The 25029-nt window shown below is 44.4% G+C and overlaps 1 protein-coding gene across 1 annotated transcript in view; it reads right to left on the bottom strand.

Annotated features, from left to right (window-relative positions):
* Positions 1–25029, bottom strand: part of SNTB1 (syntrophin beta 1) — a 74941-nt gene that overhangs the window by 18524 nt on the left and 31388 nt on the right. The window lies entirely within an intron of this gene.

Below are 25029 nucleotides of genomic sequence, written 5' to 3'. Positions count from 1 at the left end.
TACTCCTTTAAGTAGTCATGGCTTAAACTAAAATATATAAAAGGGTCTTCAGAGTTTCCTGAATGTGCATCTTCTCTCCTGAGGCTTGTGTGACCTGCAGTGTGCTTGGCTGTCATTTACAGTTAATTTAAAGTGGTTGTAAACCCAAATATTTACCCCACCTTGTCTGCATACAGCCCAAGCAATTTATTTATAGAGCAATTGTTATAAATAAATAGTGAAATTAATAACCTTGTTTTTAGTTTAATTCCTTGGATCACACAACTGAGTTTCTTCCCTACAGTCCAGCAATGCCCAGGTCCCATGTTGCATGTTCTGGTGATTTTGTTCAGCTTTCAGTTCAGCTCACCATGCAGAGCAAAAAGCATCTGATCCACCCAGAAGGGCGGCACGGGTCATATGTTTGACTGACAGCACTCCGCTATGCATGGTCTGGAAGGGAGGTGTTGCAGCTTGGCCCGGCCCCTGACCTGGGCATTGCGGAACGAAGCCTAAGAAATAAGCCGTGTGTAGTAAGTAAAACGCGGCTTACTTACTAGAAGTGGAGCATGACCACTGTGCTGGCAATGCTGCATAGGGTCTATGAGCCCGGAGTACGTTGCCACTGAGAAGGAAGAAGTCCTAATAAACGGCAGGCTCAACAGGTGATTTCAAAGGAAGAAGGTTAAACACAGGGCACAAAAAGATAATAAAATTATTAGGAAAGTTTTCATGTTTTTGAAAGGTTAACAACCACTTTAAGGTGCTCTCAGCAGCCCAGTAGAAGTAACTGTGTGTCTGGTAATGGCTGCTAAACCAAATTTATTTGCCGGAAGCTTCCAAAAGAACATAATAAGAACAAAATAAGGAGACTTAAAAAGGGGTAAAAGTAGGTAACTAGAAGAGAAGAGAGAGAGAACTCAGGCATGGGCACAATGCAGCCCAATGACACATCCTGAGCAATATGACTAAAACTAGGACTGCACGGATTGATCATAACTGATGGCTGCTGCAGGCACTGTGCACTTTAATTGTGTTTCTTCATAACTAAGGTTCTGCTTCCCATCCCCAGCGCCAAGCCTGGTCTATTGGGTTTTAAGCTTACTTTTCATTAGCGGTTTTTCAGTTTGTAATTGAGAAAAGAGGCTTACCCAGCCAGCTCTGGCGCTGCCTCCGGACTCCCACTTCAGACACCACCTCCTTAACCACAATCATTTTCTAGATTAGAAAGGACTCAAACTACTTTTACTGAGTGCTTTGCCCCTTACTTACAAAGTTACTCCAGGAAAAAATAAAAACTTGTGTGTGTGTATGTATATACAGGGGTGTGGAAATTTTTTAAAAAACTACTTGTCCAAGGGCTAAAGCGGGGGCCAAATCTACTTGTCCCAATACAAAAAATTGTTTTAATCAAAACTAAGGATGCACCAATACCAGTTTTTCGGTATCGAGTACGAGTACCGAGTACCGCTTTCGGATCTCGCCGACACTGAATACTAATACCGGTGCTTCCGCTGGCATGGAGCAGGCTTCCCTGGTAATCAGGAAGCCGGGCAGTGGGTAATGACATCCCGCCCAGGTTCCTGATTGCCACGGAATCCGGCTCCATGTTGTTTGGCCTGCTTGATTGCGATTGACCGGGAAACCTGCTTCCCGGTCAATCAGGAAGGCGGGTGGCGAGTAATGACCTGATTGACCGGCAAACTGGCTTGATGCTGATTGGCCAGGAAGCCGGCTTTCCAGCCAATCGGCAAGGAGCCGGCTGCCCGGGCCATTCATAAAACCAGGAGGCGGGTCATTAATTGCCGCACGGCTTCCTGATTGCACGGGAAGCTGGCTCCATGTTCCCCTACGGCACTGCCAGTCGGAGGAAATTTTCATCTGGCCGTAAGTTCCAATATCAGGGAAGGTATCGGAGCATTTGGGTGAGTACGAGCACTCGCCCAAATACTCGGTATCGGCACTAATACTAGTATCGGTGAACCCCTAATCAAAACATATTTTACAGTGCTAAATAGCACTTCTCACTGGTCAGCGCAGTCATCTGACCACGTTGACCAATGAGTGCTTGCAATTTGCGAGCGAAATTCAAAATGCATAGGGGAGGACTGCGCTGGACAGCAGTACGGGGGACAGATAGTACACCCCTACTGGCGGAGGGGAGGGATTGTTCGCCGAAAGGTAAGTATAGCCAGGGGGGTGGCGGTTTGGGAGAGACAGGGCCAGATTTCATCGGGTAATTTTTATTTTTCCATATTACCTGGGAAAATGAACTTACCCTTTAATGCACATTATGTGTGTGTAAGAGAATTCTGGCTACCACCATGGAATGGCGGCTGCAATCTCAAAGCACACGCAGAATGTCCTACGCATGCGTTTATTTGCATGCAGATGGCGGGGGCAGCAGGGTTTCATTTTTATTTTTTTACTTTGTCATTTTTATTTTTTACTTTTTCATTTTTATTTTTTAAATCTTTATATATTTTATTTGTTTAACTTTTTAAATTTTCTTTAACTTTTTATTTATTTACTTTTCCCCCTTAATGTTCTTCCTATTACATAGGAGATTAAATAGGAGATTTACTTAAAAACTTCCCCCGAAACTGCATGTCCCGGGCGTCGGGCGATAGGAATTCCACACCCCTGATATATATATACTGTATATTTATTCAAAAAACCTACAGCTCTCCAAGTGTCATATTGCATGCTGAGTGGTAAAAGTCTTTTGACCGCACACAAAGGTTAAAGGTGTCAGGGGCAATTGAGACACCATGGAGATCAGAAAAAAAATTCTGCATTGTATGTGGACAACAAAGAAGCCTTGAACCCACCATATTGCAATGCAAGCAGTTGAAGCTATATAGAAGTATGAGATGACTAGTCCTCTTTTAAAACCAAAATCCTTTAGTTTGCATTGCTATGTGTTGTCTTCCTGAGATCAACAGTTGCTTTGATATGCTAGAAACTGTATGCACAGGTCGTGCTTTGGGAATGTCAGGTCTGTTGTTGACTCAGGAAGACAATATTTATTTATTTATGGCTGTTCTCTGAGACAGAATAGAGCCGAACATTAAATTATGTCAGTTTCAAAGAGACTTTAGTTGCCATCCAGTCACTGTTGTGAGCATGATATGATTGTGTTCTTTGGACCAATCGTGGATTCCTCATGTGAGTGAATGGGGGAAACTAGGATAAAGATTAGAGATGTTCAGATACCAGTGCCGATACTTGGCATTTTCATGAGAACTACCCGGGTTGCAGCGGGGACCTGGCCCTGGCGCTCCACCACTGTCCTGAAATCATTAGTCTGTATTGTTTTAGAAAAACTGTCACATGACAATAAACAAAAATGTATCAGTACTTGTATCTGTGAGAACTTGGATAAGTATCAGGACTTGAAAAAATGGTATGGGTGCATCACTTATATATATATTAATAAAAATAAAATAATGCATTAAAACAGAGATGTACAAATCCCAGGAGCTCCGTGTGCTCCTTACAAATGACAGCGGCCTCCTAACTTTTGAATTTTCTCCAGTCTAGTCTTGGAGCTGGAAAAGTATCTGTACTTGTGCCGAGTACGGTACTTGGTATCTGAACATCCCTAATAAAGATTGATAGCCAGAAGCCAGCAACAGGACTTCACGGAGGACCAGAGCACCTCACAGGAACAGAGGACAGCACTAAGGGCTTGTTCACACCAAGCGCGTTCCAGGAGCAGAGCAGAGCAGTTATAGACCGGATCAAAACTGCGTCCAATGTATTCCAATGGTATTTTGGGCTATAGTTCACACCGCAGCGTTCAGTTCCAGAGCATGTAAAAAAAACTGCAGCGAGTCCTATTTTACCTGCTCTGGAACACACGCAAACACATCAAAAACACATGCAAACGCCCTGGAATGCACTGAAAGCCCATTTTAAACTATAAAAAAAAAATAATAATAATGGCCCGGAATGCATCAAAAACGCAGCAATAACGCGGCACAACCCACCGCACTGCGTGTGCAGAAACGCATGCAGATCTGGTCTGCATTTGGTGTGAACAAGCCCTTGGCCACAACAAAAAGCCATTTTCCTGAGAAACCTCAATCCTGCTCTATACGGAATTTGTAGACCAACAACAACCGAAGCTAAATGATTTTAGTGTATCCTTCTATAGGAACCATTGCATGTACTAGAGAAGGGTATAGTGTATGCATGGGTATGTATACACTTGTAGCAGTCTGTATTTTGTATTGTTGTTAATTGTAACAAAGTAGTGTGTGTACGTAGCATTGGTTGTACATATAACAAAAGTATGTTAAATACTACTGGGTCAGCTTCCTTCCTTTACTACAAGAATCAGATAAACAAATTGCTGTCAAAGTTTGCTAAGCAAAACAGCGGCATGCTGGCAGAGGACAGGCTTTTCTACTCAGGCTGAAGCTGCTTTAATAAGAAAGTAAGCTGGAAAGTAAACTGCAATGTATTTAGCTGATTTAAACTGAGGGTTGAATTGGACTTTAACCATCCGGTTGGGGGTAATGCCCATCCCAGGCACATGTCCTGATTAACATCATAATGCATTATGGTGCCATGAACCAGTTGGACTGTACAGGGGTACATGCTACATCGTGTGCAGTAGTAAGCAGGCTGCATGGCTTGTACACACCAATCAATCCTATCCAAGCCCTACATCGTGCATTCATCTATCCACAATGAGGACGGCGTTTGAGGACGCTCTGTACTGTGAAAGCGAACTTACACTTTTAAACTGAATTATTAAGGGACACAAGCAGTTAAAGCTCAGTTGTGAAGCAGTTAATTTTTCCCAAAGAGCCCAACAAGCAAAGTCTGAGCGCAGCGGCAATATCCAAATATAGAAAACGGCACAAACTTTTCTCGTACATATTTTTTCTCTGCAAACCGCAGACATACCCCGAAATAAGGTTTAATTTCTAACATCCCACGTGCAGAGAAAAACACGAGCCGCATTTTCTGTGGTTGGATTGTTTTCTTATATAAGAAAGAGGATTGTTTGTGCTGGCAGGCAGTTTGTCTTTCGGGAATGCGCTGTGTGACAAAAGGCACAAAATACAACCAAGCAGTTCGGAATCCTGCAACAGCACATCCAGCAAACCCAACATTATGGAAAAGGCGTCGCTTAAAGAACAACTTCGGGAGTTGTAAAAACGTACCCTTGCGGCGGGGCTACTCTCATCTGATCCTCAGATCCCTGGGCTGCTAGACTGGTTCCCGCAGCCTCTCTTCCCCGGGGCTTTTACGGTCTAAGGGCCGCTGATGTCATCACATCTTATACAGGTCCATTGACTTGCATCAGACGTGAGGACGCTGAGGGATATTCCACAGCCGGATCGGAGGAGGGAATGGTGAGCAGTGACTGAGGATCAGGCGAGTACACCTGTTTTATTTGACTGCCCTAGACAAAATGAGCACTTAACCCTTGCATTGGAGGGGTAGCCCCACTGCAAGGGTGAGTTTTTAAAGCTGAACTTAAAAGAGCTATGGGGTAAATGTTTTTCTCCATAGTTCTCTTAAGGGTCACGGGAGGACATATACTAACCTGCTCCCGTGACCCAAAGCTCAGTATATCGCGAGCTACAGCTTGCAGTTTACTGAGACCAGCAGCCGGGACAGATCCCGACATTACTGTCGAGATCCATCCAGCTACGTGAGTGACAGTGGGCTCTGCCTATCTAGAGGCAGAGACAGCTGTACTCGCCCCCTCCGTTCCTCCAGTCAGCGCTGGAGGATCGGAGCGGGGAGGGGGGAATCCCTGCAGGGAGCAGTGACTGACCATCATTGCTCACTGCAGGAAGAGGATCGAGAAGTGAGCGAGTGACGGTATGTGTTTGCTCACTTCCGGATCTATTGAGCCGACTTGTGACAGTTTCATTGTCACAGGTTGGCTTGAACTATGAGGATGAGTGTAAATCACTCACCTCATAGTTCTCCTTTAACACCAATTTATGTGGTTAGGTATTTATTGAAAAATAATAAAATGTATTCTAAATGTAACTGGTGTAAGTACTTGAATTTGGCTTGTTATCAGCATCCTCTGTACAGAAGAACTGGGAGAGGAAAAGTCATTTTGGGACCATGCATAGAGGCTGAGAGGGCAAAGTGATGGGGCAAGCTCATTAGTCTGCTGCTGCCCCTTTATTGGCCAATCACAGGAAGGGAAGTGACCTAGCAGTGGTGCTGTAAAGGCAGCAAAGAAAAAGAGTCGCCAAGGTGTGAACCGATCGCACTGTGGGTGCCATTATTTTCTAAGCCGCGCGTTGTGTATCTCAAAAAGAATGTACCTGTATCTTTATTCTGCAATTGCCACGTGGATGTCACCCCATTGAAATCAATAGGGCCGCGTGTCAATCACTGCCTGCATTGTACAGGACCGCGCGATCCCGGGATGCGCATACTGGGTGTAGTGCAGGTGTGAAACTAGCCTAACACTCAGTGCTCAGCCAGCCCTATTTCAGGCTACAAAGTTGCAGTTTGCGTTGCAGACAATTTGCTGTGTGCGGGTTTGTTGCTACTTGCTAACTCCCCCCCCCACCTTCTTAATAACCCCCAAGCATTGGGGGTAACAAATTTCTAGGAAACCAAAGTGACTTGAAAGTTTTTTTACATTTACATTTTTATTTGTTTTTCTAGATCTGGAATTGATTTTATCTGTCGGATGCATATATTTCTTTATCAAATTTTAAATACAAAAAAACCCCCATAAAACATCAAGGATAATCATAATTATTTAATTGCTTAAACATCTAAATGGATAAATATTCCACTGACTTCAAATGTCATAAGAGGTGACGAGTGAAAGGATCAAATTGTAAATTAATCTTTTAATAAGCTATGCACTTTTAGAAAAGACTGGGAATATGATATGACCCAATTAGTTAGGCCAAATTGGACTTCGCACATAGGCCAATTTGAAATACTGAACATCAGGATGGACTCAACAATCAGATCACATTTGTGGTCACCAGCAGTCAGCAAACCAAACTTCACGCTAAATTCTATTCTGCAAAGTCCTGGCTCAGACATTTTGCTAAATAAGGGTCAATAAAATATACACTCTCCAGCCGCTTTATTAGGTAAATCTCTTTACCTGCTCGTTAACACAAATATCTAATCAGCCAATCACATGGCAGTAACTCAATACATATAGGGCCTGTTCACATGAGATCAGGTCCTGATCAGGTGCTGATCAGCAGACGTGGAGCTGCTGATGCAGTGCATTTTTGACGCGTTTTTGATGCGGTCCGGATGCTGACAGTTCTTTTCTTTTTTTTAGCCAAGGGGCTGTCAGTATGCAGATTCAGCCTCTGAGGTCTCTGAGGTCACTTTTTCCTTAGCTTTTTCCTTAGCTGCATTGCGTTGCATTTCCGTTCCGTTTTCATTGCGTTTCGTGCGCGTTCGTGCGTTCCTAGATCGTTTCCGGACCGGACAAAATGTGACATGCAGTATTTTTTCTGTCATAAGCTGAACGGACTGCGCACGTGAGAACTGTAGCCCATAAAACACATAGGGATACATTGGGATGCATTTTGAGTGCAGCAGCGTACGGAGCCGGTCAGCACACAAAACGGACGTCGTGTGAACAGGCCCTAAGGCATGTAGACGTGGTAAGGATGATCTGCTGAAGTTCAAACAGAGTATCAGAATGGGTAATAAAGGTGATTTAAGTGACTTTGAACATGGCATGGTTGTTGGTGACAGACGGGCTGGTTTGAGCATTTCAGCAACTGCTGATCTACTGGGATTTTCATGCACAACCATCTCTCGGGTTTACAGAGAATGGTCCGAAAAATAAAATATCCAGTGAGCGGCAGTTGGGAGGACACAAATGCCTTGTTGATGCAAGAGGTCAGAGGAGAATGGCCAGACTGGTTTAAGCTGATAGAAAGGCGACAGTAACTCAAATAACCACTCGTTACATCCGAGGTTTGCAGAATACCATCTCTGAACACACATCACATTGAACCTTCAATCAGATGGGCTACAGCCACAGAAAACCACACCAGGTGCCACTCCTGTCAGCTAAGAACAGGAAACTGAGGCTACCGTTTGCAAGGGCTCACCAAAATTGTAAAATAGAAGATTGGAAAAACGTTGCCTGGTCTGATGAGTCTCTATTTCTGTTGCGACATTCAGATGGTCGGGTCAGAATTTGATGTAAACAACATGAAAGCATGGATCCATCCTGCCTTGTATCAACGGTTCAGGCTGGTCGAGCTTTGCATCATGGAAAACAGCCGACAAATCTGCAGCAACTGTGTGATGCTATCATATCAATATGGACCAAAATCTCTGAGGAATGTTTCCATCACCTTGTTGAATCAATGCCACGAAGAAGTAAAGCAGTTCTGAAGACAAAAGGGGTCCAACCCGGTACTAGCAAGGTGTACCTAATAAAATGGCCAGGGATTGTATATTTATATCAGCAAGGTCATAGGAGGTAAACTTAGTTCAATGAGATCCCATTATTGCTGTTTTTACTATTAATATTTACATATAAATAACAGATACATGTTCAGGTCCAAAGAAAAGAAGTCAAGCTGAACTGTTTCAAGATTATTATTAACCAGAAACTGTTTCCTGATTTAAGTACTTTTTTCTCTGCTATAAAAATATACCAATGACCTTTCATTATAAACTTTTGTAACTTACCGTAGTCTTCTTCACACTTTCAAACTTATGGTAATTTTTACCATTTTCACTGCAGGTAGAAGCCAAGGCAACCTAATTCAGTAAAATAAATGTTCAGTTATCAAGATGATTTTAGAAAATCCCACAAAGTTGTCTTCTAGCATTGGTTTACATCAGGAGGGTTGCTAAACCCCAGCAACCAGGGCATGTGCCCCAGGTCTTCTGCTGAGTGTCCCAGGTCTACTACTGAGTGCTCCAGCTATTCTGCTGAGTGCATTGGGTCTTACACTGAGTGTCTTAGGTCTTCTACCAAGTGCCTTGGGTGTTCTAATGAGTGCCCTGGGTCTTCTACTAAGTGTCACTGGTCTTCTACTAGGTGCCTTGAGTCTTCTACTGAGTTCTCTGGTCTTCTACTGAGTCCCCTAGGTCTCCTACTGAGTGCCCCGGGTCTCCTACTGAGTGCCTCGGGTCTCCTACTGAGTGCCTCGGGTCTCCTACTGAGTGCCTCGGGTCACCTACTAAGTGCCTCGGGTCTCCTACTGAGTGCCTCGGGTCTCCTACTGAGTGCCTCGGGTCTTTTGCTGAGTGTCCCATGTCCTCTACTGAATGCCCCCGTGCTTTTGCTGCATGCTCTAGTTCTTCTACTGAGGGTTCCTGGGTCTTCTAATGAGTGCCCTGTGTCTTCTAATTAGTGCCCCAGGTCTTTTGCTGAGTACCCTGGGTCTTCTAGGGCTTCTCTGCAATAATTATGGCCATTAAAGTCACTCCCACACCCCCCCATGCTGCTTTAAGGACTTACCTTTAATGATGCCTCTTGATCCGATCATCTTCTTCTTTCCAGTAGTTATTAGAAGTCCCTCCAGCGCCGGTCTCTGATCCAGCGCTGACTGCTGTGTCCCACGGAGTCTGTGTGCATGCACGCTGCCAGGCTGCATGTATTGACTTACCCTGTGTCTCCCCTCTTCTCCTGGCCGAAGATCTCTACTGCTCATGCACCTACCCCATGGCCGCTAGAGAATCTTCAGATCTTCGGACGGGAGCGAGCGGCGGAGACACAGATAAGTAACAATCTGTTTGGTAACTCTTTAAAAAATTTTTTTTGCTTGCAGTAGATATATGCAAAAAAAAGCTTTAAATTGTACTTTAAGTATGATCCTGCAGACAAACATATGTCAGTCTGGGTCGTCCATTCCTTCCTCCATCAGCAGCTGCATTTTCCCGTCACAGTTCTTTAGCATTACAGTACATTAGATAGAAAATTAGAAAATCTTGCATTTTTAATGAACTACTTGGTTTCTGCACAATGCATACTTCTTTTTCACTAAACAAATTAATGCCAGTTGATTAACAATAAAATGTATCAAATGAATATTATGATTTAAAACATAATTAAAAATTATTTTTCAAGCTGTATCATACATTTAATTCCAATGCTCAGCTATGTCATCATTTTTACAATTTTCCCAAGATGCAACGGGTATGGATAAACAACATTACCTACTTTTTATTATGGTATACTTGCAAACCCTCCAAACACTTTAGTCTGGGTGCCTGGCTGTGCCCAAGGTGTTTTAGGACCCTAGAAACACCCTGGGTCACATGATCCTGCTGGTCTTCATTCCTTCTTATTTCACAAGATACAGCCTAGGAAGAGGAATCTTTGCAGAGGTCCTAACTGGTAACATATGATGTAACCACGTGACACTCAATATGCAGGGCATGGGAACTATGTTGGCAGTGAAACATAATGGGTACTGACAGCCGTGGATCAGTGATATTGTCATAGGAGGGTACCCCTTCCATTGTATGCTCTGAGCAACAATGGCACATACAGTGGTAGAACTGCAGCCAGGGCTGTCCCTACGCTGTTCAGTGCCTGAGGCGGAGGAGCCGTGAACAAGCACTGGAGGTGGATGCTCTTTAATGGGGGTAGTGCTGGCAGTGCACGTTAGGTAATGGGGGGGTTCTGGGTACTGTTGGTGGATCCTCATTACTGGGGGGCTCTGTCCTGCCCAGCTCGCTGCCATCACTTGTTGCCAGGAGATGGCCAGGATGCCAGCCAGAGCATCTTGCTCAGCTCCTGACAGCCAGTAACGTCAGTGAGCTGGGTGGGAAGCCGGACAGAGCGTCACAGGTTGCTAAGAGCTCTTAGAAACCTGGGACACGATGGCCACCTCCCTGTTGACCCTCTCTCACACCTGTCACCCCCCAAGTGATCCAATGAGATGTCGCCTGAGGCAACCACCTCAGGCTGGAGCCTTATAGCGACGGCCCTGACTGTGCCCATTTAATTGCAATGCCATGGCATCAGCCTAATGGAATGTTAACTCAGACCAAGACAAGTGCTCATGAGATTTCTCAGGTCTGTCAAGATCCCACTTGAAGGTTGAATGATGTCACTTTCACCTACACGAGGATGCTGGAAGCTGGGGTAACATTTTTTGCTTTTCTCCAAGTGTTTTTTTCATCGGGAAGTGGAGTGGGTCTCTATGTGGTCATACCACAAACTGGATGGACACTCAGGGTAACTGAAAGATGCAGATGATGATTTGAACCTCAGGGTGGGTGGATATATCCCAACCAATCTTAGGCGGTTGGCGGTTTGCCAACTAAGACTACTGGCCACAAGAATATGTGGAGGCCCAACTGATTCCTACATTTATAGCCTCATATTTTATCACAAGCTCCCCTACAACATATATCCTGGATTGGGGATGATCCTGGTCAATTGTGCCTGGACGCCCACCTGGTTGATTCGATGCATCGCTCCTCCCACTTGTGTGATAGAAAACGTGTAGAGAAGAGTTATGCACCTCCCCATGGAAATATGTATAATTACCATTGTGACATACTAACGCTATTGCTTAAAAACTACTAGGTTCATTATCTCTCATATATCATATCGAGGAGGTGCAGGTTCATGACAGGCATACAAGCTCATAGTTTTGTAAATAAGACTATATATGCTGATGATTTTAGCTTCATTATATAATTTTAACAAACAATGTACACAATAAAATATATTTTGTGGTCATGAAGTGGTCGTGGTGGTTCCTAAAAAGTCAGTTTTGCTGTTTTCTCTTACTCTATACACCCCCATAGTGGCTTTCTGTATTTCACTGCATTAGGGCTCCCTGTTCTGCAACTTCTGAAGTAGAATCTCAGTCATCCGCATTCAATGACTGACAGACTTGCACGGAGAAAAAAGACCAGCAAACATAATAACTATGCAGCACTACTAAGCAGGAGGCAGAACCCGCATGTGCAATAAGAACATATAGTTGCTGCCATGCGCATACATAACTACAAACTATACATAGAAGAAGCAACAATTCTGAAACATTAAAGAAGCTTGTGTAAATGATCCGGATTGCCTTCAGTTGTACATATAAAACATCGAACGGACTATAGTTTCTCTTTAAATGCTTCCATGTCAAGTGAGGTATTCTGGAAGGCAGAGGTCAGCCTCTTGGCAGGAGATCTGCCATTCATTAAGGATGTAATAAGGCCAACGCTGGGCCTCATTAAAAAGTGGGAAACACTTAAATCCCTTTTGAAGGTCTGAACTGGCGATTTATTTTCAGGCCTTTATTAATCCGCCGTATTGCTGTTTACGACAAAGGGAAGTTACTGGCCAGAGTGGAGTGAGTTATGAGGCTGTAATAACCTTCTCGCAGCTTTTGTTTCCCTCATTAACGTATCAGTATAGTTGGAATACTTCCTGAGTGGAATATCGAGCGGAGAGGCTTCGCAAAGATTAAAAGCCGCTTCCTTGAGTCCTGATAAGTGGGGAGATACGGAAAGCTCTTCATCTAATGACAACTAGAACACTTCAAATAATGCCATTTTCTAATAATAATTTTAATTACAGTTGCATTAAACTCTCAAACTGCTTTCAATAATGAATCCAGATCCAACAAATATAAATTGCCCAGCAAAGGATCTACATTTTTGCCCAAACACTTACAATCATCATGTCTATGAACAACCCCAACTCTCTGGGCTCGGTTTCCCTGAACATCCTGTCCAGGTCAAGATCACAAGGGACAGCAAAGTCTCTAGTAGCTCTCCATCTACTAGCTGGGAAGTGAGTTTGGCTTGATGTTCCTTTGGAGAAATGCACGTTAGCACACACAAGGGTAGTTCTATAGGACCCGGCAAGGGAAAGGAGCCACCCTAAAACAGGATATCAGGACCAATTCTAAGGGGACTGTCTGTTTCTACTGGAAGCTAAAACTTTACAGCATCAAGAAGCAGCATCCATTTCAAGCGGTTTCATCATCGAACACAGAGATACGCGCACATAGAAATACACACAAACGGAAATATGCACAACCCCCTACACCCAGAATTACAAACACTAATATACACACAAAATGGCCCCTGTCACACCTGTAGGTTTAGGTGTGATTAGGGATTCCTGCATCAGGAACTTGCGTTTTCCTGAAGCAGGAATCCCTAATGTGGGGTTTACCAGCGGCAGCTGTCACCCATTCAACTTAATGATTAGGTGACAGCTGCTGCATGTAACAGTATGTGTTATGATTACATGCAGTCAGGAATCAATCATTATCCCTGGATGCACGATCGAAGCGTCCAGGTAGAATGATTCCATGTAATCATGCGGTGCGGTGATCTAGTGGTTGATTAGTAATGTCTGGTGCAGACCTTATTAGTCCATCAGCTATGCGGTCTGCATCCGACAGATATGCAGACCATCTAGCTGCTCCCCCAAGTTAGGTATGCGGTCCGTGACCGTGTGCCTGACTTGTGAGCTGGCTGCGGGCCACATAGTACCGGTTCGCCGCCCGAAATTGGGTGGCGGGCCGGTACTTTGAGACCCCTGCTTTAAAGGGTCAGTCCATCCGACACTGATATTCTGTCTTTGGTAGATATTGAGTAGTTACATCCTTTACGTTTTCTTATATCACTTGGGGACTCCACTGGTGAGGACTCTTCCTTGTGTTCTCAGGTCTGCACAACTGCTAAGACTTCCCACCTAGAACAATATGACCTGGAACATGCCAAGGTGGGTGGGAACAGAGCCAGGAACTTCGAAAAAGACACACCATGGCTGAAACCATGAAGAGATATGAGAAGCTAGTGGGTGACTGAGCCTAGTGGGTCTCATCCATAACTCAGAGGTGGACAAGTTAATGTGGAATTCAGGAGCCAGTCTGTCCAATCCAGGAGCCTGAAGGGTTATCTAGGAGCTGGCTCCATTGACAACTGGAGAAAGCATCAAAGGTTGGTTGCCAGGGAAGAGGATCCATGACGGGACGATGTCTACCTGTGTGCTACAATTACCTCAGCAACGTTTGCAGTGTGCGGCCGGACTTTTTTTTCTGTGAGTGACTATAGATGTTGGAGCAAGGCGGGCTCGGCCGGTGTGCACCCGCTGTCCTCTTTAGTGCTGCTGTGATGGAGCAGTGATACTGGGTTATGGAAGTCAGGGGTAGACAAACTAATATGGATTCCAGAAGCCCGCAGGATTTTTTTCTAGGAGACAGCACCATTGACAACAACTGGAGAAAACCTCAAAAGTTGGGTGCCAACTGTAATTGTTAATGAGCATCGGCGACCTGATTTCTAGGATTTGTCCAGTTCTGCCATAACGGAAACATCAGTTTTGGATGGACTGGCTGTTTAAAGTGTATCTAATCCCAACAATGTAATATATTGCAACTTAACAACCTTTAGATGTGGTGGCAGACTTGCAGGGTTATTCACAAAAGGGTGAAGGGTTTGGAGAAGGCAGGAGAAGTGACAATCTAGGACAACATAGCTGATTTGGAAAAATTCTCCAATTCACCTCACTTTCCAGTTCAGCTATGTTGTCCTAGATTGTTCACTTCTCCAAACTCTTCACCCTTTTGTGAATAGTCCTGTTAGTTTTTGTTTTTCAGCACCTTTTCTTTATTTTCAACTGGTGATCCTGCCAGGAACACACTTCCTGTACCTAGGTGGCTACACCCACTCCTCCACTGTATCTATAGAGAGAGCCAAGGTTGTCACCTGAGCCTGCCCTCCTGATTTAGACTACAGACATGCCTTCCCCTCGGGATAATAGTGTTTGGGTTTTCATTTGAATGTACAGAAATTGACAATGAGGAACCCATGGTTGTCACCTGGGTAAGACTACAAATGTCTTCTTCTCTTCATCTCCATTATATGGGGAGTAGGGGATTCTAAATATATTACAGAGGTAAGATAACACTTCAGCTCACAGAAACTGACAATGACACAGCATATCTGGCAGGATCAACAGGTAATTTCTGTAATGCTAAAAATGTTCTTGCCCAGATTTCTCCAATTCCAGCCCCTTTACGGCCCAACTGCCCGAGATTGCTGGGAGCTCTTAGCAACCTGGGACGCTCTGACCGGTTTCCCACCCAGCTCCAGGCAACCAGTGACTAGCTGGGCGGGATGCCGGCTGGAGCCAGGGCTAACGTGCACCACCAGCAACCCCACCCCTCCCCCCGGCTCCAGGCAGGGAACAGTCTAGGGACACCCCTGGCTCAGAGATATTCAGTTCCACTGTGAGCAATGTGGATCTGCAGCACATTACTATTCCTGCAGCAGATACAGTATATGGTACTGGTACCCCATACATATGATGTAATGCACATGCATGATGCAAATTGGACATTTCTAAGCTACCAGGGACTTTGTGCTCTATCCAAAGGACTGAGAGCTACACATGTTATTGGGATTTCCTTCCCTTGTATAGTAAGGCTATACTGCATCTTATGCCATGGTTACACGAAATCACAGGGACACATTAAAGCATCATCCTCAGCTAATCAGATTTGAAACCTCTTCTCCTCTGCTAACATACCTGTAGGCCATTTACCCAATGACAGACCAGCTGGGGCCTGTGATCAATTGTAATTCTTAAACCACGGAGGGCCACACGTGGTCCATAAATCACCAGGTTGACAAGCCTCTTTAAACATGCAGTTAGGGGTTTCTATTATTTTGTCCATGTCTGTCTATATGCATCCATAATCCAGCTGATGTTCTCTCCTATTTGTTGGTAATTATAGTGTTTCCGAGCGCCACGGCACCATATTTATTTGTATCCCATTTAAATGCTCAGATATCTAATTCTGCCTATCCAGAGCCTTGAAAATGTCCAGATAAACCAAAATTACAGGGAAAAATTTAGAGCATATGTCTGGCTCCCTCAGGCATTTGCCTAATTTGCCCGTTAGGAAATGCGATCTTGTTAATGCAGCTTCCAATCAGCATTTTTGTGGCATGCGGAAGATGAGTGAGAGTATTATAAGGAAAACACAATGTTGGCCCTAAGAGCTGGAGAAACACACAATGAGGGCAATAGTGCTGGCAAAGCAGAGTCTACCTAGTAGTCAGCACTCCAGCAATGTCGCTATTTATAAACTGTAATGACTATTAAATGTACACTATATTGCCAGAAGTATTGGGACGCGGCCTTTACACGCACATTAACTTTAATGGCAGTCTTAGTCCGTAAGGTTCGATATTGAGTTGGCTCACCCTTTGCAGCTATAACAGCTTCAACTCTTCTGGGAAGGGGTCCACAAGGTTTATGAGTGTGTCTATGGGAATGTTGGACCATTTGTGAGGTGCTGATGTTGGACGAGAAGACGTGCTTTACACCACTGCATCCGACGCTTTGCATCGCACCTGATGATGTAAGGATTGGATGCAGCTGCTCGGCCATGAAAAGCCATTCCAACGCACTGTTGTTGTGCCAATCTGAAGGACACACGAAGTTTGGAGGTCTGTAGCTACGGACTCTGCAGACAGTTGGCGACCTCTGCGCACTGTGCGCTTCACCATGCGCTGACCCTGCTCTGTCATTTTACGGGGCCTACCACTTTGTGGCTGAGTTGTTGTTGTTCCCAGTTGCTTCCACTTTGTTATAATACCACTAACAGTAGCAAGGAAATTTCACGGAACACCTGAATCCAATGATTTGGAGGGGTGTCCCAATACTTTTGGCAATATAGTGTATATTATAAGGAGACCAGAATTCCTAATAAACAGCAAATGATTGGGTATATAATACCGCCTATTACCTAGTTCCTTAAAGGATCAGTCCACTTTCAGAACTAGTCCTTTCTTACTGGTCCCAGGAACCTGCCATCATAATAATTCAGAAGGTGTCTGTTTTGCTAATAACTGGCATTTCAGCCTCAGGAACCCCTATATGCAGCATGTTCACATCTTCTCTTCCTGCACCTGCTTCTGACCACCACTAGAGGGAAGAAGCGAGATGCACTGCAAACATCGCAAACACCAAAGCCATGTCTTTTCTTGCCTTTAGCGGCCTCTAGTGGTGGCCGGGAACAGATGCAGAGGAAGAGAAGTTGTAAGCACACTGTATATAGCAAGAGTCGGCAACCTTGGCACTCCAGGTGTAGTGAAACTACATTCATGCTTCTGTGGCTGTCAGAGTCTTGCAATGCCTCATGGGAGTTGTAGTTCCACAGCAGCTGAAGCGTCGAGGTTGCATTAACGGCTGAAGGCTGAGTCTGAAACTCCTGGTTTTCAGCAAATCAGGTCCCCCTTGCAAATGGCTTAATAAACCAATCTGTAGGTGTATATAAAATACAGGATAAGGGTGAAAAGGTGCAATTTCTTTTTTTTTTTAGCCTCTCTACAAAGACGCAGGTCACAGGATAAAAGCACCGAGTACCAAAATGGCCGTGCCAAAAGAAACCGATCCAACAGATTGAAAGTTTCTTTTCTGTTTTTCTTGCACAAGTTTATTCACGGCCCGTTTATAATTTGGTATTTTCCTGCGTTGAAACCTGTGTCCAAATTCCTTTCATTTCAATGCGGTCAGTGTAAAATCTATTTCATTAACGCTCCCATGTGCACAGTGGCGAGGAAAACAAAGAAAACATTACATGAAAACTCTGCATAAAACAGACTATGGGGTCTATTTCTACACAACTGGCCCTGCAGATATCCGTGTACGTGCACCCTGTGCGAACATACGGCAAAACAAACGTTATTCAGTTATTTTCTGTACAAGTGCAATGTTGTCATGCAATTACAAATTGTGGCCACAAGAGGGAGCTAAAAGAGCATAGGAAGTACCAGGTACCCTGTTTCCCTGAAAATAAGACCTACCCCGAAAATAAGACATAGTACTATTTTTGGGAATTCCTAAAATATAAGACCTACCCCGAAAATAAGACCTAGTTGTGACCATTCCCAGGGCCGGTGGTGGCATAAGGGGGAACCTGAAGAGCCGCGGGAGAGAATCAGCGGTGCCAATGAAGCCAGCACTAGAGGAAGCAAGGCAGCAGCACAGGGAGCAGAGCCGCATAAGCCGATGCCTCCTCTATAGCGCCGGCTCCTGTCACAGGCGAAGTGATACCAAATGCACTCCGCCTCTGAGGAATCTATAGGGAAAGCGCGTTTTGCTTTTTCTGGTTACCAAATTGCTCTTGGAAAGGTACGGCACCCCTGATTGCCCTGATCACCCTATTGTTAACTTTGCCATTTTGGATTATTTAATTTGGATTTGCATTAACTTTGGATGGTTATACATAAAAAAAAAGAATAAGACCTACCCCGAAAATAAGACCTAGTGTGTTTTTTTGAGCCAAAACAAATATAAGACAGTGTCTTATTTTCGGGGAAACACGGTATTTATGCTTTATGCTCATTGGACATAATGTGGTATTACTTGAAAAACATTATTACTATTATTATAAAGGATTTGCGCATTACTTTACAATATAAGGAAGACATTACCGTTACAATGAAAAAACAAGGCAAGATGGTAAGGAGGTCCCTGCCCGTGAGAGCTTACAGGCTAAAAGATTTGAAAATACTTTCCTCTGTGATTTAGGGCAAAGTGACAGGGGTCTATTTGTAAACTATCCACAGAGCTCTTTGCCCTGTGAATATCTGTGAACGTTCGATCTGTGCTCATATATGCCAAAATGAGCATTCTTTAGTTTCTTTAAGAGGCAAGTATTTTTTCTTGTAATACCACTAGATGGCGCCAGTGAGCAAAGAACATAAATACCGACTTTCTATGCTCCTTCAGCTTCATCTCGTGGCCATAATGCAAAACAACATCGGAAGGTTTGAAAATTCATAGCATTTGTATAGAGAAATGACTAAAGAACGTTCATTTGGACATATATCTGCACAGGTCGAACGTTCACAGCACTGTGGATAGTTTTTGTGTCCTTTTATATATAATCTTTTATTTATTCCCACTTATGGATATCTCCCCCCTATGCGTGTAGTGACAGCGGCAGTGAGTAAATCAGAGGATATGTGAATACTTCCTCTCATCAGTCAATTAAGTGTCCAAAAAAAAAACCTGCGCTATCTGCCCCCTATGTGTATATCTACTCCTACCGCCATCTAATCAGCAGAGGGAAGTGACAACTCAAATAACGTTGCATTTTATATAAAAACACAATCAATTTATTTCAATATTGAATTTATGGAATTTGTGTCCCTTTGCCCATTCAGAGTCTCTTCTTCCAGATCTGTGCAGTAATCCGGTGTGCAACTTGGAGCTTCCAGTAATAAAGACCAGTCAATGCTGCTATCACTCCTTGTGCAGGGTGACTGGTCTTGTCTCCGCCCCCTCCTATCGGTTTTTGCTGGCTTGTAGTGGGTGGGGCCTGCTGGGCTAATCCCACAGCTCTGTTCTCTGCACATGTTATGTACAGCACAGTGATGATGTCACTGCTACTTTAACAAGGTAATCTTGGCTTATAAAGTGGATTTATATCATTTGTGACAATTGAGGAATATATAGAAATCAGATTGCTTGTGCCCACAGATCGGTGTAAGTAAAAGCTCGGGCCGTAGCATTCAGTAGGTTCAGGCTAGTGAAAGGTTCTGCGTATTTCATACTCTGACCAAGTCCTCCTGAATAATTATTCCCAGTACAAGTGGATATTTACTGCGTTGAGAAAGATAATTACATGCGTCCCCCAGGATGTTATTAGGTTCAGTCCCCATGTTTCCTCAGAAATAAATATATATATACATTTTACAAAAAAACAGGGACGGGGGGTGGGGGTGGCGGGGTGTAATGGGATCTTCCTTCCGTGTGACTTTCTAATTCCGAGCTGATGAAACCAACCAACTACTGAAAAGCTTACAGCTCCACCATTATGAGTAGGTCAAATCGATATGACATATTTATATACAATTTGCAGCGATCTTCCTCCTGTGAACATTCATTTTTGGTGAATAATGCCAAAAGACGGACGTTCCTAACATATGTTTTCCAAGTTCCTAAGTTGTTATAATACACCATGGGCACTAGACGGCGCTGAGGAGCATAGGAAATAAGTATTTGTTTCCTATTATCTTCAGCTCCATCTAGTGGCCATGATGTGTTATTACAACACTACATTCAAACTGGGAAACTCCATCTGGTGGCCATAATGTGTTATTACAACACTAGATTCAAACTGGGAAACTCCATCTGGTGGCCATAATGTATTATTACAACACTACATTCAAACTGGGAAAGATATAATAAAGTGATATTAAAGTAAAAAAATGTTTAAGTTATTTCAAATGCTGATGAAATAACTTACAATGGATGCGGCTTCTTTATGTTTAAAAGTTTCAGTTTCCTGCAGAATCAGCTGATCCCCTGAGCACTGGCCCTGATATCCTGTTTTAGGATGGGTCTTGTCCCCTGCAGGGTCCTATGGAGCCACCCTTTTGTGTGCTAGTAAGCTGTGTGTGTCTCCACAAACACACAGACACAGCAAGGCAATCCACTCCCCCGCTCCCCACTCTGTTCTCCAAGCTAGTAGATGGACAGCTGCTGGAGTCTGTTCTGTCCCTTGTGATCTTGTACTCGGCAGGAAGTTCAGGGATGCCGAGGTGAGAGTGGTGGAGTTGTTTGGAAACATGATGACTGTAAGTTTTTGGGCTTTACTATAAAGGAATACATTGCTGGGCAATTTATATTTGTTTGATCTGGATTCATTATTGAAACAAAGTTTTGGAGTTTAAAACTATTTAATAACACTAATTTTCTGCATTTATTTGCCCAAAGTGAATGTTCAGATAGGGCCCTGCGAATTGTTTATAAACAGACCACCCAGGCTGCTGGTCATGTGATCTCAGTTGTCTCCCTCCTCTCAGGACCTGACTGCATACTGATTTCTGTGTATGTGCACTCCCTCAGAGGCAGTGAGGATATCCTGACTCTCTCTGTGCACTCTGAACATAAATCAAATATGGCCGCCACAGCACACAGGTTATACAGGAAAAGCCAGAGCACGGGGCTGTAGTAACGCTCGTAGGCGAATATAGAACAAGTCCAGGCAATCTGTGAGCTATGAAGTCTATTGAGTAAACACGGCCGCCATCTGACAGTCAGACAAGTCTCTCCCATGTGTCCCAATCCAAGTGTAGACAACTTTGTACCACCCTGCACACCCAGCTCCATAGAAGGTCACTAGGAGGGCAGAGGGAATGTACTTCCTGGAACTCTCATTCATATATATTTATTCATTCATATATTCTCTCTCTCTTTCTCTCTCTCTCCCCCATGTCTCTCTCTCCCTGTCTCTCTCTCTGTTTCCCCCTCTCTCTCTCTCTCTCTCTCTCTCATTACATTCAGACTTCCAGCACAGACTTAGATTTGGTGGTTGAGGAAACATTTACAGGCTTTCCATATGTGAGAAGTTGCAAGAAATCTGCAAAGTATTTTTAAGCATCACAAGCAGATGGGTTCCTGGATCAGCAGTTTACTGACAACGAGGATGGGTTAAACTATTAAACTAGGCCTGAGCTGAGACTTGTTGGTACTAGTGATGGGCCCCGGTGTGTTCGCAGCTCCACGCGCAGCGCCAATCACAGGTACTGAGACATTATCCCGGTCTGCAGCTGCATAGATCGGGAAATGTCTCAGTGCCTGTGATTGGCGCTGCGGCGCTGTCAGCTTCCCGGTGGGCTCGGCACGTGGAGCTGCGAACACGCCCAAGCCCATCACTAGTTGGTACCACCATTTCTTTTACAGGCTTTCCGTATGTAAGAGGCCACAAGCAACCTGCAAAATAGGTTACAAAATATGTTTTAGCATCACACGCTGCTGAGTTCCAGGATTAGCAGTTTACTGACAATAAGAACGGGGTATAGCATTGAAACGGACTTGAATTCGATTGGCGGCTGAAAGAAACCTCTTAGTACCGCCATTTCTTTTACAAGCTTTCAGTATGCGATAAGCCGCAAGCAACCTGCAAAGTATGTTTCAGCATCACAAGCAGGTGAGTTCCAGGATCAGCAATTTGCTGACATTAAGGACAGCTGACAAGGCTCAACGAAGTGAACCGAAGTGAAGGACGTGTTTAACTCAGCCGATTCAACATCTAGATCATCTATACGGGCTGGGGGCGGAGACAAGACCTACTTGTGTTACATAACTGCAGTAGATAAAAGTCGGGCCTACGGGCTGGATGTGTAAACTCTTAAAGGACAAACCTTGGTCAGGTATCAGAGCTCCTCTCTATGTCTCTCACCTGGAAATGTCTGCCTGGAGTTCCGCTTTAATCCCCAGGATGGGCCCATACAAAGGTGACAATCCCAGCGCTAAATCTGTACGTGTTGTGTTTAAACAGCGAGCACACGTGGGGGATTTCCTCGCCCTTCCTGTTGTTCGGTGACATGAGGGATGTTTGTACGAGGAAGTTCAATAGGGGCACGGATATTATTTTGGAACGATGAGATCATTGTGTTGTTGTTCCTCATCCTCCCATCTTCATTGATCTGGAATAAAAGACGGCGCTCTACAAAAGCATCAAAGCGCAATAAACAAATGGCGCGGATGGTTGTAGATAAAAGAGGGAAACCGAAGTCCATGAAGGGAATTTATTAAAACTGGAGCAGATGGAATTTGGAGTAGTTTCCATGGTGACCAATCAGCTTCTTTCTTTCATTTTCAAAGCTGAACTGAAAAAAATGAAGAGAGAAGCCGATTGGTTGTCATGGAAACTGCTGCAGATTCTGTGTGCTCCAGGTCTGATAAATTCCTCCTTTTCTGTTTCAGATATGAATATGGAGTTATCTGTGGGAATGGTTTATAAGCCTCATTTCTATGCCTTGTATGGCAACTAGGGAAGCACCCATGCCGTTTTTTAAATATTTTTTTTTCGGTACTTGCCGATACCGAGTACCGGTGCCATTTCCCTCGATTATCAGGCAGTTATGTGAAGCCGGTGTTCTAGCCTAAGAACACCGGCTTCACCTGCCAAGACCACCTGTCTTCCTGACCAATTTAGGAAGCCGGGCGGCTAGTCATGAAGTCATGTCTGGCTGCCTTGCAACAAGTGAATCCGGCTTTCTAGCCAATCAGGAAGCCAGGTGGCACATCATGACCCGCCTCCTGATTGACTAGGAAGCCGGCTGTACTTGTTTCCAGGCAGCGTGACTTTCTGACCAATCAGGAAGCCAAGACACAAGTCATGACGTGCCGCCCGGCTTCCTGATTGGTTAGGAAGCCAGACTGCCTACCAACAAGTGAATCTGGCTTCCTAGCCAAACAGGAAGCCGGGCGACACGTCATGACCCGCCTCCTGGCTTCCTGATTGGCTAGGTAGTCGGCTTCACTTGTTCCTCGGCAGCCTGGCTTCCTAACCAATCAGGAAGCCGGGAGATAGGTCATTACCTGCCACCCGGCTTCATGATTGGTTAGGAAGCCAGGCTGCTTAGCAACACGTGAAGCCAGCTTCCTAGTCAATCAGTAAGCCGGGAGGCGGGTCAGAAACCAGCGGCAAGCTCCCTGATTGGAAAGGAAGCCGGCTCCATGCTCCCTCGGCACTGGAAGTTGCGGTATCGCGGAAGGTATCGGAGCATTTGGGACGAGTACTTGTACTCGCCCAAATACTCGGTATTGGCACTGATACTAGTATTCGTGGTGGTTTATATGGTTACAGTCGTGATGTTTTGTGGCAATATTACAGCATGCTGCATTTAGCAGGCAGCGCCACTTGCCACATGGGTCCATTGAAGCCAATGGGGCCGTGGCGTAACCGTGAGACAAATGCCTGACCTGGTAATTTCAATGGGGGTATCGGGGGGTTAAAAAAAGCCATTCAGGAGGTAGCAACATTTCGTCCTAAACTCCTCTGAAAAGCGTTCCGCCGTGTAAACCTGCCGCCCAACCCAACAAGGTCATATAGTGCGTCCTACAGAGTAGTGCAGCAAAGTGGTTGCACTTCTCCGAATGCCAGTCTACCAGTCAGGCCTGACGGATTGAAAAGAACAGACTCTGTCAGGTTCTTGACCCAAAACAAAAAACATAAGTGCAATCAGTCGATGAAGGTTCTCATTCGTCCAGGGCATGGTATATCTGTAAAAAATAAATCAAAGCAATTGGACTTGCTCTATTTTTTTAAGACGGTTCACTGGTCATCCAACCAGCTTTCTCAATTCTGAAAACCAGCGAAACATCTGACCATCAAGAAAAATATAGCAAGTCCAGTTCATTGATATGTTTTTTACAGATAAAAGTGCAATCAGTTAATTGTCTTTTATAGGCACATTTTATGTCCTTCCAAGCTCTATTTCAGCAGTCAGCCTCCAGAGGCAGCTAAAAAGACATAAATAGACTAAGGCCCTAGATAATAACGTGGATAACCTTGGAAGGTCAATTCACTTGAAAGTGCGACTGTGACTCTGTGGCCACTAGATGGTGCTGAGGAGCAAATATAATTTTCTGTGCTCCTCCGCTCCATCTAGTGGCCATAATGGGGTATTACATTACATTTACCCTGAGAAGAAAATATATCTAAGAACGTTCGTTGTTGTGTCTATCCGAGGAGAATGAGCGTTCAGAAAGATTTGCAGAGCAAATGGCTCTGTAAATTGATTATAAATAGATTGATAACTGTCTTTCTGACCATTGTTACTGAGAATTAAGTGGGAGGGGCAATCCAAGATTTTGAGTTGTCATGGCAACAGAGGGAAAGCTTTCCAAATGGGATACCCTCGTTTGTCCTGACAACTGTTTAAGAGAGGGTTTCACTCACTTTGGAGAGATTTCCTCTGACTTGTTGTGTCTAGAAGAGAGGAAGTGAAGAGAAATCTCCCAAATGGGACAGGAAAAGCAAAAAAAAATAAAAAATACTGTTTCTGTTCTTCATTTAGCGACTTGTATTAAATATATATATAGAACTTTATGGCGTGGAGTGATGCTTTAAATTAGAAATGCACCGATACAAATACTAGTATCGGTAACAGCGCCGATGCCGAGTATTTGGGAGAGAACTCGTACTCGCCCAAATGCTCAGATGCCTAGTCCGATACCTCCGGTATCAGGAAACCAGGCAGGGAGTCATTACAAGCTGCTCGGCTTCCTGATGGGCCGGGAAGCCGGCTCCATGCTCCCTCGTCACTTGTGACGAGGGA

This window comes from Nanorana parkeri, unplaced genomic scaffold (genome assembly GCF_000935625.1).
Source record: "Nanorana parkeri isolate BGI_ZX_2015 unplaced genomic scaffold, ASM93562v1 scaffold117, whole genome shotgun sequence".
NCBI classification, from domain to species: Eukaryota; Metazoa; Chordata; class Amphibia; order Anura; family Dicroglossidae; genus Nanorana; species Nanorana parkeri.
Note: the sequence above shows the minus strand (reverse complement) of the source record. Positions and strands in the feature narration are given on the sequence as shown.